At 38.5% G+C, this 14,846-nt stretch overlaps 1 protein-coding gene across 1 annotated transcript in view; it reads right to left on the bottom strand.

Annotated features, from left to right (window-relative positions):
* Positions 1–14,398, bottom strand: part of LOC146673737 (uncharacterized) — a 94,087-nt gene extending 79,689 nt beyond the window's left edge. Inside the window, exon 1 of the mRNA XM_085384683.1 lies at positions 14,359–14,398. The gene's annotated coding sequence lies outside the window, so the exon portion shown is untranslated. The remainder of the gene's footprint in view (positions 1–14,358) is intronic.
* Positions 14,399–14,846: the final 448 nt, after the last annotated feature.

Genomic DNA, 14,846 nt, shown 5'->3' with positions numbered 1-14,846 from the left:
ATGGAGCTCTAACACCTCTGCGGTTTTAAAGAAGGCCCAACAGCGTCTCCACTTTCTGAGAATCCTCAGAAAAATGGACCTGAAGAAGGAGCTGCTGACCGTCTTCAACCGCTGCTCCATTGAAAGTGTGCTGACACATTGCATCGGTGTGTGGTTCTTCAGCTGCACCACAGCACACAGAAAGGCACTCCAGAGGGTCATCAATATGGCCCAAAAAATCATTGGACATCCTCTTCCCTCCCTGAAGGACCTGTACAGCACTCGCTGTCTCAGCATCCTAAGGGACTGCACACCGGGTGTTTAAGCTGCTGCCGTCTGGCAGGAGGTTCAGGCTGCTGAGGTCCCGAACAAATAGACTCAAGAATAACAATAATAATATTTATATTTATAACAAGGTGCAATAATAATTAATGTGCAATAATATCAGTGTGCAATACACATACACTTATTCTTCTTTTTTATACTAAGTTAATATACTGTGTTGTATTGTTTGTTGCGTTGTGATGTGTCATATCGTGTCGTGTTGTGTTATATGTAGTGCCGACGTAGGACAGTTTTCCAATTTCATTGTACTACTGTACTATGTATGACTGTGCAATGACAATAAAGAGTTATCTTATCTTATATGCTGCTTTTTTGCAAATTTGCACTATAATATTTATTTTCGTTTTTCCTGCAGTATATAGAAATTGGTGTATTTCAAAAATAAAACTATGAAGACACTCAAAATACATTTCCTGTGGTGGGAAACTATTTTGTGCAACTTTTTTGTATTTACAGTTTTGAGGGATAAGCCTCTTAAATTTCTCTAACTTGAAATATATGTTAAAAAACAAAAACGATTTTCAATTTTTTTGTAGTTTATTGTAGTTTATTGCACTTTTTTGCGATTTATGTAATTACTATGCACTTAATGCATGCATATTATTAAAATTTAGGCTGTGATGGTTGTATTGATGTATAGCAACTTGAAACGCTCCCAAAAATGGCACTACAACATGCAAAAATATAATATAAGCTCTGGCGGACTTGGTTCTATGGTAGGTCTTAAAGGGTTAACCTACTAAAATAGCTATCTTTTATTACTTTTTCAGGTCTACCTAAGAGTTTACTGTCTTTACATTTTCTGCAAAACTATGGTTAAACTAGTTAAACTGGTGATATTACTTCTACATTCAAAAGGTCTTGTGCTACACAATTTGTAGTGGAAAACAAAACAGTCCATCAGCACAACAATTTTAAATGCAGTTATCACCCAAAGAATATCCAAATGCATATTTGCCAGTGTGTGGTTAGCGGTTCAGCTGCAGACAGGCAGGGAACACAGCTGACTCTAATCAGACAAGACTGGAAGGAAGCAAAACAGCAAGCATGAACATAGACCCAAAAACACTAAACACAACACAAGGAACAGAAGGGAGGCACAGAGAACACTAAAACACTGGATATTAATAAACACAAAACATAAACACGGAGTCCACAGATTCCAGACCAGTCCAGTTTTCTCCTGGCAATCCTTCCAAACAAGCCAGAATTTTTTATCCTATTTTGAACTGTACAAATTATCATGAATCTGAAGATTTAACACAGAGCAAAAGAAGAGAAAACTAACAAAACAGTCACGTTTGGTAATATAGATGGATTTGTTCAAATACGCAGGTCAGGGCACTACTAAGAATGAAAGTTAAAATGTCTGTGTTTAGTCAAATTTTATTGGTTGTTGAGTTCAAATGTCCCTATCTAAGAGTTCATAGCCATTACTCTACCCACACTTTCCCTATTTCAGTGGCTGCTGGGATTTGGAGAAGAGAGGAGTAGTGGAGGCAGCTGCAGATGAGGAATGCTGGACTGCAGAAGGGGAGCTGAAAAGCTGCCCACATAAACACTCCAAGAAGTAAGCACGCTGCAAATAAAAAACACTGTTGTAAAGGACTGCCAAGCATCTGGTCATGTCCTGCTACAGTGGTGTTGGTATCCAAGCTCAGCATGATGATCTGCCTAGTGCAGTCAGTGGAGGCACTGGCTCACATGGTAGCAATGCACCAGGAGCAGGCAGCTGTGCATCGTGAGGAGCTAGAGAAACTGCTGGACTAGTCCAAGATGGTCCAGCAGATGGAGGTGTTGGCAAATCGTGTTGCTTGGTCCTGTTTCGTGTCAGCATTGGGAGTGATACTCTATCTGATGGGGGTACGGGACGCCCCCAGGCCTTATTAGACATTTCCAAGTGACACCAGAGACGTGCAACAGTTAGCTCCTGACTAACTCATCCCTTAGTTCTGGGGACAAATTTGCTGGAGTTCCACAACCTGCTGGGAAGGTCCAACGCTGACTCTGGTGAGGTGGAGACAGCAGGGCCATGTTGGGATGGACCACTGCCTGAAAAAGTTCACTCCATGGAGATTTCCCTGTAGAGCGGTCTTGTGACAACACTCTAGGGTCAGTATTTGAGTTATAAAAATTTATGGTCAACACATACACATGTTGTTGTATATCTATCTATCTATCTATCTATCTATCTATCTATCGTTGGGAAATCAGTTTTCATTACCCGGGCCTCCAGAGATGCACCGGACTCAGTAGTCATTTTCACAAAAACTTTATTCATCTTTACTCATCTGTATTTATCCTCATTTAAGCATGCATTCTTCTAGAAGGGAAGACTTGCCAGGCCGGTGTTATTTAGTTACCAAAGTTATTTAGTTACAAACTTTGAGACTCCCACCCAGGCATGCCCTGAGGAATTTCCACTCAACATTAACCTCTCTTTGTCTCACTTTCACAGTTCAAACTGGGGGAGGGTCTCCTAGAAATCTACTCTTAAATTCCTGACACACTCAGGCCTTTATTGCATCGAGGGCAGTGTCAGTGTCTCTACAATAATTCTACATTCTAACACATTTCTAAACTCTAAAATAGGCTACACATATCTATCTATCTATCTATCTATCTATCTATCTATCTATCTATATGGTACTAGTAATGGGCAAGAATTGCTGATATTGCTTCTTTCTATTTATTACATTTTGACAAACTGCAGACAAAGGTCCAGCTGCTGTATTAATAAGAAAGAGAGCTAACAGTGATAGAGAGATAAAGAAGACAAGACAGGAGAGGGAGAAGAGATGTTAGACAGGTAAGGACCACTTACAGGGAGTGCAGAATTATTAGGTAAGTTGTATTTTTGAGGAATAATTTTATTATTGAACAACAACCATGTTCTCAATGAACCCAAAAAACTCATTAATATCAAAGCTGAATGTTTTTGGAAGTAATTTTTAGTTTTAGCTATTTTAGGGGGATATCTGTGTGTGCAGGTGACTATTACTGTGCATAATTATTAGGCAACTTAACAAAAAACAAATATATACCCATTTCAATGATTTATTTTTACCAGTGAAACCAATATAACATCTCCACATTCACAAATATACATTTCTGACATTCAAAAACAAAACAAAAACAAATCAGCGACCAATATAGCCACCTTTCTTTGCAAGGACACTCAAAAGCCTGCCATCCATGGATTCTGTCAGTGTTTTGATCTGTTCACCATCAACATTGCGTGCAGCAGCAACCACAGCCTCCCAGACACTGTTCAGAGAGGTGTACTGTTTTCCCTCCTTGTAAATCTCACATTTGATGATGGACCACAGGTTCTCAATGGGGTTCAGATCAGGTGAACAAGGAGGCCATGTCATTAGTTTTTCTTCTTTTATACCCTTTCTTGCCAGCCACGCTGTGGAGTACTTGGACGCGTGTGATGGAGCATTGTCCTGCATGAAAATCATGTTTTTCTTGAAGGATGCAGACTTCTTCCTGTACCACTGCTTGAAGAAGGTGTCTTCCAGAAACTGGCAGTAGGACTGGGAGTTGAGCTTGACTCCATCCTCAACCCGAAAAGGCCCCACAAGCTCATCTTTGATGATACCAGCCCAAACCAGTACTCCACCTCCACCTTGCTGGCGTCTGAGTCGGACTGGAGCTCTCTGCCCTTTACCAATCCAGCCACGGGCCCATCCATCTGGCCCATCAAGACTCACTCTCATTTCATCAGTCCATAAAACCTTAGAAAAATCAGTCTTGAGATATTTCTTGGCCCAGTCTTGACGTTTCAGCTTGTGTGTCTTGTTCAGTGGTGGTCGTCTTTCAGCCTTTCTTACCTTGGCCATGTCTCTGAGTATTGCACACCTTGTGCTTTTGGGCACTCCAGTGATGTTGCAGCTCTGAAATATGGCCAAACTGGTGGCAAGTGGCATCTTGGCAGCTGCACGCTTGACTTTTCTCAGTTCATGGGCAGTTATTTTGCACCTTGGTTTTTCCACACGCTTCTTGCGACCCTGTTGACTATTTTGAATGAAACGCTTGATTGTTCGATGATCACGCTTCAGAAGCTTTGCAATTTTGAGACTGCTGCATCCCTCTGCAAGATATCTCACTATTTTTGACTTTTCTGAGCCTGTCAAGTCCTTCTTTTGACCCATTTTGCCAAAGGAAAGGACGTTGCCTAATAATTATGCACACCTGATATAGGGTGTTGATGTCATTAGACCACACCCCTTCTCATTACAGAGATGCACATCCCCTAATATGCTTAATTGGTAGTAGGCTTTCGAGCCTATACAGCTTGGAGTAAGACAACATGCATGAAGAGGATGATGTGGACAAAATACTCATTTGCCTAATAATTCTGCACTCCCTGTAGTTTCACACCTTGGCTCAGGCGATTAGAGGATCATCAGGGGGTCCTTTTGTCCCTCTTTGGGGGGATACGCACTGGGCTTAAATCTGGGACTCTGCCATTTGACCTTAGAACTGAAGAAGCTTCTCGGATGAGAGGTGAAACGTCTTCAAGCAACTTAAAGAAGTCCAGACGCTTTTCTTTGCAAGCTCCTTTGACCACCTCAAGTGCTGTTCGTTCCTCCGTTCTCTACAATAAATCACCAGTCCTCACCTATCAGCGAGTCCTGCATTTGGGTTCTCTCTTCCTCACCTTCACACACGACAACCTGACATATGCTGCAGTTAAATGTTCAAGGTTTCCAGGATTTGCTCTAAATGAGGTTTCTCTACATTGTGTCTTTCTGTTTGTGTATCTCAGCCACGTGCAAACTGATTTTACCCTCTGTTCCTTTACTTCGGTTTTCCTGCCTGTCATTTTGACATTTACTTGCTAAGTATAAAGCAAAAGTTCTTCAGTGGCCATTTGAAAATTTGCATAGTTTGCAAATTTGCAAACTATGCACAATTTGCACAATCTTTTCCCTAAAAATTTGTTTCTGCTTTACATTATTATGTTTTCCAGATCCATGTATCCCTTTGGTCTTTGCACTTTCTGTGTTCTAGTGACTGAAGCTCACTGTCAGCACCCTCCATCTCTACCCTCTTCCCTTCCCTCTTTCCTCTTTCTTCTGTAATTCTTCAAACTTCTTGCTTCCTGTAATGAGCTGTTCTTTCTCCTTTCTTTCCAGACTCATCCTTCATATGCTTCGTTCTCTCCGTGTAAATGCAAAAATACCTATTTTGGTGAAATTGTCAGAAAAAATAATCAATACCTTAATTAAAATTGTCTAATATGGTCTTAAGAATGATTATAGAAATTTAAAAAAGAAAAAAAAATATTTTTGACAAGGTCAAAAGGGGGGACAAAAACTCTGACACAAATCTTTTTTTTGTCTTTATTTTTTTTTTACTATGCCTCCAGGATCAGAGGGCTTTTTTGAACACGTCTCAATGTATCATGATAAGTACACTGGAAATGTTACTTATGCTTAGTTACTGTAGTTAAAGTAAATGCCTACACAAACAAATAAAAATGCAGTATCAAAAATACAGGTATTATTGATAAGGAGGTCCAACAGCAGATTACACATGTAACACAGTTATTTTGTGATCGCTTCTGAATTTTCATTTTTTTGTCTTTTTTTTTTAAACATCTCCATGTTAGTCTTGTCCCCTTTCTACTGGTTTTCTTTTTCTTTTTTCTTTTTGGCAGGTGGACTCTTGTCTGCCTCCAGTTGCTCCACATTTTCCACCCGGTCAGTATTTTATCTTTCATCCACTCCACTAGCAGATGTTATCAACCTCTGTCCTTTATACTGCTGTTAAATTGGGTGTAGATTGACTTTCCATGTCTGCATTTCCTTTCGCCATATTTAAAGTCGACTTCTTTTAGTTTGTTCCTCCTCTGGCTCAAGGTGAGGTTTTCTTGTATGAGTCTTCGTCCTCAGTCAACTGTGTGGATACACATATATCACATAGTTAGTAAACACATCCAGACAAACTGTGCCTGAAATGCTAATTGTCATATATTTACCGTTGCAGTAGTCATTATTTTCAATGTAAACTTTGAAAAAATAAAATAAATAAATACAATAGCAGTATAAAAGCAGGTTACCACATAAAAAATATGGTTATTTTTACATCCCAGAAAACAAGGGGAAAGAATCATGAGAGTGATTTTGTGTTGCTTCTCTCATGCAGTCCTTTTTTGCAATGAGGAGAGTGCACAAAAAGCCCCTAGTGGAGAATGGAAACACTATCAATTGATTCCAGAAAAGGCTTACTAGCCGATTAGTAATGTACAGATCGCAGTTCTCTTAAATAAAATGACAACCATTAATGCAACACTAAAAATAACAATTTTTTAACAATTTAGTTACTGTATCTACATTGTTTTTATGCTTATGTCAACTAATATGAATTAGTATTAACTATATACCTTTTTATTATCAGTTGAGAACCTTTTTTTTTATTGTCAACTCTTTTAGTATGGAATCAACCCATGAATGACAGCTGCATGGAGTCTTTTAGTACTGCCTAGGGCGTACAACAGTATCTTCCAACCTATCAAAGTTAGATGTGGCGTGTCATTAGTGTGACCCCATTAAACATAATATTTATTTACCAGGGTCAGACTAATTAATTTTAGTTTTACTCAAACTGTCAGAATATGTTAAATACTAAAAATATTGGCATTTTTTACATATTTGTCTAACAAATTTTAGAAAATTGAAATATCCCCATCTAATCAGTGTCACATTGGAATGAAAAGCCTGACATTCATAAATAATAGTGATGCAAAGATGTCAAAAACAAATCCTGACCTTCTGTGTCTTGAGCTTCTTCTGCATCATTTTCTATTTCTCCTCCCTCTGTGGACAGTTCTTGTTGTTCACTCTGATCTTCTGTTGTACTTTTTCCTGACTGAATTTTTTCCACTGAGGTGAGACCTTTGCCAGGCGTCTTTTGGTTTGTTGTACTGACTTCTGGATCTGAAGGCTGAGCACCGGCTTTTGAGTCGCTATCTTTCTCTGTGTTTTCCTTTGTGTTTCCTCCCTGACTTGTCTTTTCCTCCATGTCTTTGTTAGCTGAATCTGCTGTTTCATTATTTGTAGTTTGTGTTTCATCTCCATTCGAATCCTTTTTCTCGTCCTCTGGAACACTTTTTGCATCACTTGATTTCCTCAACTGTTCTTCTTGTTGACCTCCTTCCATTGGACTCTGATCTGCTGTTTGAGTATTTCCTGACTGTTTTTCCTCAGTATTAAGCTGTGTTTCACTGCCTGACTGCTCTTGGTTTGTTGTAATGCCTTCTGGATCCAAAGGCTGAGCTTTGTTTTTTGACTTGCAAACTTTCTCCCTGTTATCCTTTGGCTCTTTTCCCTCTGATGGATCATTTTGACTTGTGTCTTTGTTATTTGAATCTGCTGTTGTAGTTTGTGTTTCATCTCCATTTCCATCCTTCACATGTTTTTCTGAATCCCTTTTTGTTTCTTGTCCTTCTCTGGGCTGTTGTTGTTGTTGATGATCAACACCTGTTAAAATCTGATCTGTTGTTGGATTATTTCCTGGCTGCTTTTCCTGAGTATTACTATCTGACTGGTCTTGGTTTGTTTCATTTGCTCCAGAATGTGAAGGCAGGGTTTTGTTTTCATCAGGTAGATCTTGCCTTTCATTATATCTATTCTGTTTGTTATTAATTGCTGGATTGATGATTTTCCCTCCAGCTTCTTCTTCTTGACCTTCACTCATTACAGTTGTTTTTTCTAACTGGCTTTCCTCAGAATCAGGCTTCTTTGCGGGTGTTTCTGATGCATTTGCAGCAACATCACTACCAATCTGATTTTGGTTTGTCCCACTTTCTTGTGATGTGGGAGGATTTTTCTCACCATTTATATAAACATTCACACCACTATTGCTGTGTTGGCATTTCATTTCTTTGCCCTCAGAATGAGTACTTTGTTTCCCTTCTTCTGCACTTGCACTCTGAGGTGCTGTTTCATCATTTATAGTTTGTGTTTTATTTTTGTTTTCTTCAGTGCTGGTATCATTCTTTGCTTCTTGTCCTTGTTTAGGGTGATGTTCTTGTCCACTGTCATCCATCAGACTCTGATTTGGGATTTCATCCTTTCTGCTCTTGGTGTTATTCTCAAATTGCTCAGGTTGTGCTTGTCTCCCATTACCTGATTGGGCCTCGTCATTTCTGTATAGATCATTTGCTGTCTCTCTTCCTGGTTGGTTATTATTTTGTTGTGTGCCACTTTTTGTTGTCTGAGGAATATTTTTGTTGGCAATATCATACTCCTTTTCCACCTCATTTTGACATGAAGATTCAGGTTCTGTACTGACATGTGCAGTGTCATCTTGCTTCATCAGAGGTTCCTTTTCTGATTCTATAACTGACGGGCATGATTTATCCATGCTTCCACTCTGTGATTCTCCATCATTAGAGCACTTTTTGGTCTCTGTGTGTAAGTACAGATGATAAAAGTTACAATTTTAAATACCTTATAAGAATTTATAGTATTATTAAAATAATAATAATAATAATAATGATAATAATATGTTTCTGACCAATTTGAAACTAACTTAAAATGTCTTCTAATATTAACAACATTTAAAAAAGTAAATAAAATATTTAAAATATTCATTTTAACAGTGAATTAAATAAAACTTTATAGGCATAAGTCAGATGAATATATAATGCAAACATACACACATCACATTGTAACAGTAACATAACATGTGCATAATGATATGTTACTGGTATGATGTTTGTATTGGTTGGATTCAATTTTAAATAAATCTGCAACATACACCAGCATATGTAAACATTTAACAGCTGCAGCTAGACTTAGACATGAACCATTGTTTGGAACACCAACATCAAACCTTTAATATTTTCAACACTGGTGGGAAACCAGTGATGCATTTTACCACAAAATGATGGTTTTCATAGACAAAAATAAATTGCTATGAACTTTGTCGGTTTTATCTGACAAGATAGGAAACAGTATATTGGCAATATTATCTTAATCTTCTGCCATCAGTGGTGTTGAACTGTGGACTTTAGTTAGTTGTGATATATAAACATCATTGCCAGAACCATCAATAATGTCGTTATAGAAACTAAAGACTCCTAGAAGAAACTTCAAGTAATTGTATAAAATGATGAAATTTGAAAAGGAATATAACTTCAACTAAACAAAGAAAATTCATTATCGGTATCCATCAGTACATTTAGACCACGACAACAGCATCAGTCAAAGGCCTTTAAAATATATCAGAGTCTCACCCATATTGTATTTTCTCCACTTCCAAACAAGAAAAGCAACAAAAATAATAAACACGACTCCAGCAATCAAACCAGCAATGGTAGATCTAGCTGATAAAGCATCTGAAATGATAAAGTACATAAGATATGACAATTATTAATAAACAGACATATGCTTTGTCAAGGTTGCTAGGTTGGAGCTTAAATATGGATCACATCACACAATAAAAAAAAAAACTCGGGGGTGGGGTGCCCCCGACCTCTCGGCCTGGGGCTCGGTCACTCAGGCACAGCTGGCTGCCGGCGGAGCTCACGGGCGCGTCACTGCAACCCCCCCTGGCTTCTGCTCCGCGGCTGCTGAGTGAACCCTCATCTGGGACTCTCCTCAGCTCTTTCTGGGACAGTGGCGCGGCTGCCCCTCTGTTGGTCTTCCTTGGTCTCTTGTGTTCTGGGGGCCTCTGGATGTCTGGAGTTTTGATCTCCTCCATACCTGCTTCACACCCTGGAGGACGGGGCTGTGGCCCCCCCACACCCTCTAGCAGATCATGAAGGAACCTTTTAAATACAAGTGCGTCCATGATCACAGGTGTACACACGGGTGATCACACCCACAAACTACACCCTTTTTGGCTCCTACCTCAAAGCACACTGTGTTCTGTTGATCTTATGTGCTGCACAATAATGTTTAATATTTAGTATTTACTGTCATATTCCCATATATCACTGTGATGTTGTTTATTATATTACTCTCATTTTCTTGTGCTTGTCTTCTTTTCTCTTTCTCAACAGGTGATCCAGGTGATCGATATATTTATTTATGTATTTTATTTTTTTGTCTGCTTATTCTGTTGGTTTTTGTTTTTTGCCCTTCTCCCCCGTCCCTCTTCTCAGCTGTTTCTCTTTCCCTCTTTCTTTCTCCCCTTCTTTCCCCCAGTCAAGTCTGTCCTGTATTCAGCAAGTGAAAATAAAATAAACAATAAAAGGTGAATCAAATGGACCATTACGGCAAGGCTGGGATGGTAAATTTGGTAAAGTAAATCCGTTGGGCATCTTTCTTTGCCTTTAGACAACAATTCTGATGGCAAAAGAGCCAAACGGGACAGGCAAAAAAAAAAAAAAAAACTTAACCTGGAACATGGATCTTGGCTTCTCTGTACTGGTTGTTTTGTTGGATTCTACAGGTGATATTGTTTCTGTGTCCTTTTTCCAGAGTCAGTCTGCTGCTGAGGACATAGAGGTCATCGGGACCTCTCAATATCTCTTTAGACCCAGCAGAGATGATCTTTCCCTCGTTCTCCAGCCAAAAAACCTCCGGCTCTGGATACCAGCCTTTGGATTTACATTCTAGCACTCCAGGGCTGACCTCAGTTATTTCAATATCAGCTTCTAAAAACACATAAAACTGTGACATAAAATATAAACAGTAATCCAATTTTTAACTGTAGCAGCATATAGAGTTTGTCCACCTACCGACAACAAGTTCAACACTAAAATCTGCATTCCGTCCTGGAATGAAGCACCTGTATGTTCCTTCATCTGACAGCCTCACTTTGGTAATTTTCAGTGATACATCTCCTGTTTTCAGTTTCTCAGTGGACACTGACGTTCTGTTCTTGTAGGATGGGTTTTGGCCAACCAGATGATCTTCACCTGACCGCCACACGTGGACAAATCTGGGATTCAGGTCAGATCTTGACCACTCTACCATCTCATCCACGACATCTATAGGATGATCCAATTTGCATGGTAGGATGATGTCTTGAGTCTGACCAATTACTGCGAACATTCGATACTGACTGTTTGTCAGAGATTCACCTGTGAAGCAAAAGGGTTTCATTCTTTTCTTTTTTTCTTCAATAACTTGAAGTTGCTTCAAAGAATAATTTTCTATACTTTACTAGTTTCTCACATTGTTGTAGAACTATTTGGCTCAGTGGGATTTGGTGGGATTTGGCGCAAAGGTGTTATAATGTCCAACCACTGAATTTTAGTCAGGATAAGGTCAGACCTTATCCTGACTAAAATTCAGTGGTTGGACATTATAACACTGACTGACCTAATTTATGCTAATGTCAGGTCATGTGGCTGTAAAACAAGCCCAAATCAACGCTCCACAGGAGCTCTCCAAATCTCTGCTTTTGCAGAGTTGGTCATGCTTGTTGATGAATTAATTTAGTACATTTTATTAGCAGTGCCTGGGAGATAGTTGCCGTCTTAATTGTACTCTTAAGTGTATCTCCGCATTTTGGCATAGCTGTTGTTGAATAAATAATAACAGTAGAAGATATTATGTTCTGACATTTTTTTGAGGTTGTTTTTACCTAATTTGTTAACATGTGTAAATACTTAGAATTGAATGTGGGTGTAATATATTTTTATCATGAAACATAGATGAGTTGAAGAATAAAAATCTTTCCTGTCTGTATTATGGATGTTTAATCAAGTCCTCTGAGGGTGCACACAATACGAGGTTAGTCATTCATATACTGCTGCATGGGCTGGGCTGTAGTTACATCCTAAGGTTTTAAAAACTGAGCTTAAATAAATGATTAGCGGTAATAAAAGCCGAGGGAGGTCAACAGTGATCACTGACTGTTTTAGGAGCTTTTTGAGATTAAATAGAAGAAAATACATAACATTAAACATGTTGACAACACAAAAGCCATATTAAACGCAGACTACTTTAGACCCGGAAGTAGGATTCGTCGCGTCATCACTGAACAACCGGATTGGAAAATGTAACGATGGTAAACTGTTAGGAAGATTTGGAAAAGTAATAAATGGCCGTTATTTTATTAGGTTACACACGTGGAAAACTCCCCAAAAAACAACTTAGTCATAAACTCTGACACTTCTCTCTTATACAAGACCTTTTTAACCTTAACATGTTATAAAATATGACTAATCTAAAGAGACACTTTCACTTTCATTCTTAGTAGTGCACTGACCTGTTTGTTTGAACAATGGCGCCGCCAACTATTGTTAAACCGTAACCATTGATATTATTTCAACATTTGAAAGACCTTGAGTTAAAAAACATTTTGTGATGGAATCCAAATGTTCTTAGCACATCTGGTTGCAATTTCAAATGCACTGTTGACATTCATTTTTAAGTGTTCCTTCTTGATTGATTCCTCACTTGTTCTCTAGTTACAAAACACTTTTGAATACAATATTACAAACTAATATTTGTGTAATGACATTTTGCCATAAAGTATAATGCAACCAATGCAATTTAGAAACACCCTCGTTGCTTCAGTAAATCGTACACAACATTACATTTAAAGCATGTGTATTTCATAGTTTATAGTATTAATATAACTACTAATTTAATTTTTTTAATGCAACCCAAGAAAATACTTACACCTGCTGATAAGTTCTTGTTGAAACTGTCATCCATATGACAGTGCTTATTTAACAATGTCTTCATTTACACAGAGGTGTTAATAAATCTGTACTTTGTGCATATCCTGAGCGTACATATCAAAAGTATATTGGCTGTTGTCATTAATTGTGAGGATACATTACCTGCATTGATCTGTGTCAGTTGAAGAATGATAACAGAGTGGAAAAACACTATAGTCCATACACTGAGTTGAGATTTAGAGGATCGTCTGTCCTTGTGTTGAGGCATTGTGTGCTGCAAAAAAATTCAAATACACACAGTTGTAAGACATTTTCTTTCACACTGGAAATGAAATTATGGTGAGAAAAGTTGAGGATATCTTACTGTTGGCTCACTTTTCAATCAGCAAGTTCAAAGTCAAGTCCTTAAATCAAATAACCTGTCCTGCACCTGCTCGATCTGTCTTATCTACCTCGCAGTCTATTAAAATCTACTCTGTGCAAAAACAAACCACACCTGTTGTCTGATATAAAATGTTGTTCAGGGACAGACTTCAGGCATGTACACTGTGTTCTGAACTAGATACGTAGAGTGTCACATATGCGTTAAGAATACATTACTCATTAATGATCAAGTTTACACTAAAGAGAAATCTTACTGTAGTGTTTTAAACCAAGTTAATAGTTGAACTAAAATCATAAATATATATGTGTTTTTTTTTCTTTATTCCTTGTTTTTAGCTCCTTCTATAATGGGTTACATATAAATAAATGGCTGTACTTTGACCCAGTTGCCAGGTAGCTGATTACCGCAATTATAAAGCACCTGTGAGGCAGTGATATGAGCTGAAAGTGAACTGTTGTGTCGAGAGGCACTACACAAAAAATAATAATGCAATCAAATCAACATTGTTTAGATATTTGTACACAAAGGTGTAGAAATGATGCAAAATGCAGTCCTGAGGAGGGCATGAGGGTTTTAACAGTGGAGTAAACAGTAGTCACACCCCTGTGGTTCAGTCACAACAGTAACATTCCTGACATTGTACTAATGCCTGACTAAATCTGAGAAACCTGCTGCTGCAGTCAGCTCTGTGTTTTATCTCTATTTGGCAAATACATTAAAGAAAAGCACAAAGGCTCAGCCAAGGCTGGAGGTGACCCATCAAACACTCACCAGGAACACAGATCAGCTTAGACTATGACCTTTTATTTTGAAATTAACCTGCTCTCACACTTTTAACAACTGACAATCATTTGTCATCTTGTATGTGCTCACAGTTTGACAGAGAAAAAACAGTCTGACGTTATTCAGAGTTTCTTCAGTAACATGTAGAAAAAATCCCTTTGTTTTTTTTTACCACATTTTTTAGTGTTTTGTTATAAAGTTCTTATTTCTTTGTTCCCTGACTCAAAAACAAACCCAAAACAAAAACAAACAAATAAACACAAAGACTTACCACAGCTAAAGACCCCAGACTCCGACACAGTGATCCAAACTGTTACTGTCAAAGTGAAACGAGTCGCTGGAAGCTAAAACAAAACAAAAACCGAGACAGGTATTAACGAGTCACTGCAAACCGGACACTCCGGTCGGATCACTTTCTAGCATTCATTGGTCTATTCATCAGGTGAACACTGAACATGACAAACACAGGGACGGTTGACCTTGATTGCATACTGCATCAGATCAATACAAATCATGTATAAACCAAAGAGGAGCTCAAAATGGTTTCAGCAGTTTCTTTCACCCTCTTTGGGTATTATTAGCAGAAATCAGCCCGTAGATATGGGCCATTAGGGGCCTTCTCAACCAGCCGAATTGGGTGATTATAAAATGCTACAGCGAGCCACCTGTGAGGCAGTGATATGAGCTGCTTTATTGGACTCATAACCAGAAAACATGATTGTGTTTACTGGTCAGAAGGGGGCACTATGGGAATGCTGC

The sequence above is a fragment of the Rhamphochromis longiceps genome, linkage group LG3, assembly GCF_057381845.1.
Source record: "Rhamphochromis longiceps isolate RC_006_pf linkage group LG3, R_longiceps_female_GT1.1, whole genome shotgun sequence".
Taxonomy (NCBI): Eukaryota; Metazoa; Chordata; class Actinopteri; order Cichliformes; family Cichlidae; genus Rhamphochromis; species Rhamphochromis longiceps.
The sequence above is the reverse complement of the archived record's forward strand: the minus strand, read 5'-3'. Positions and strand labels throughout refer to the sequence as shown.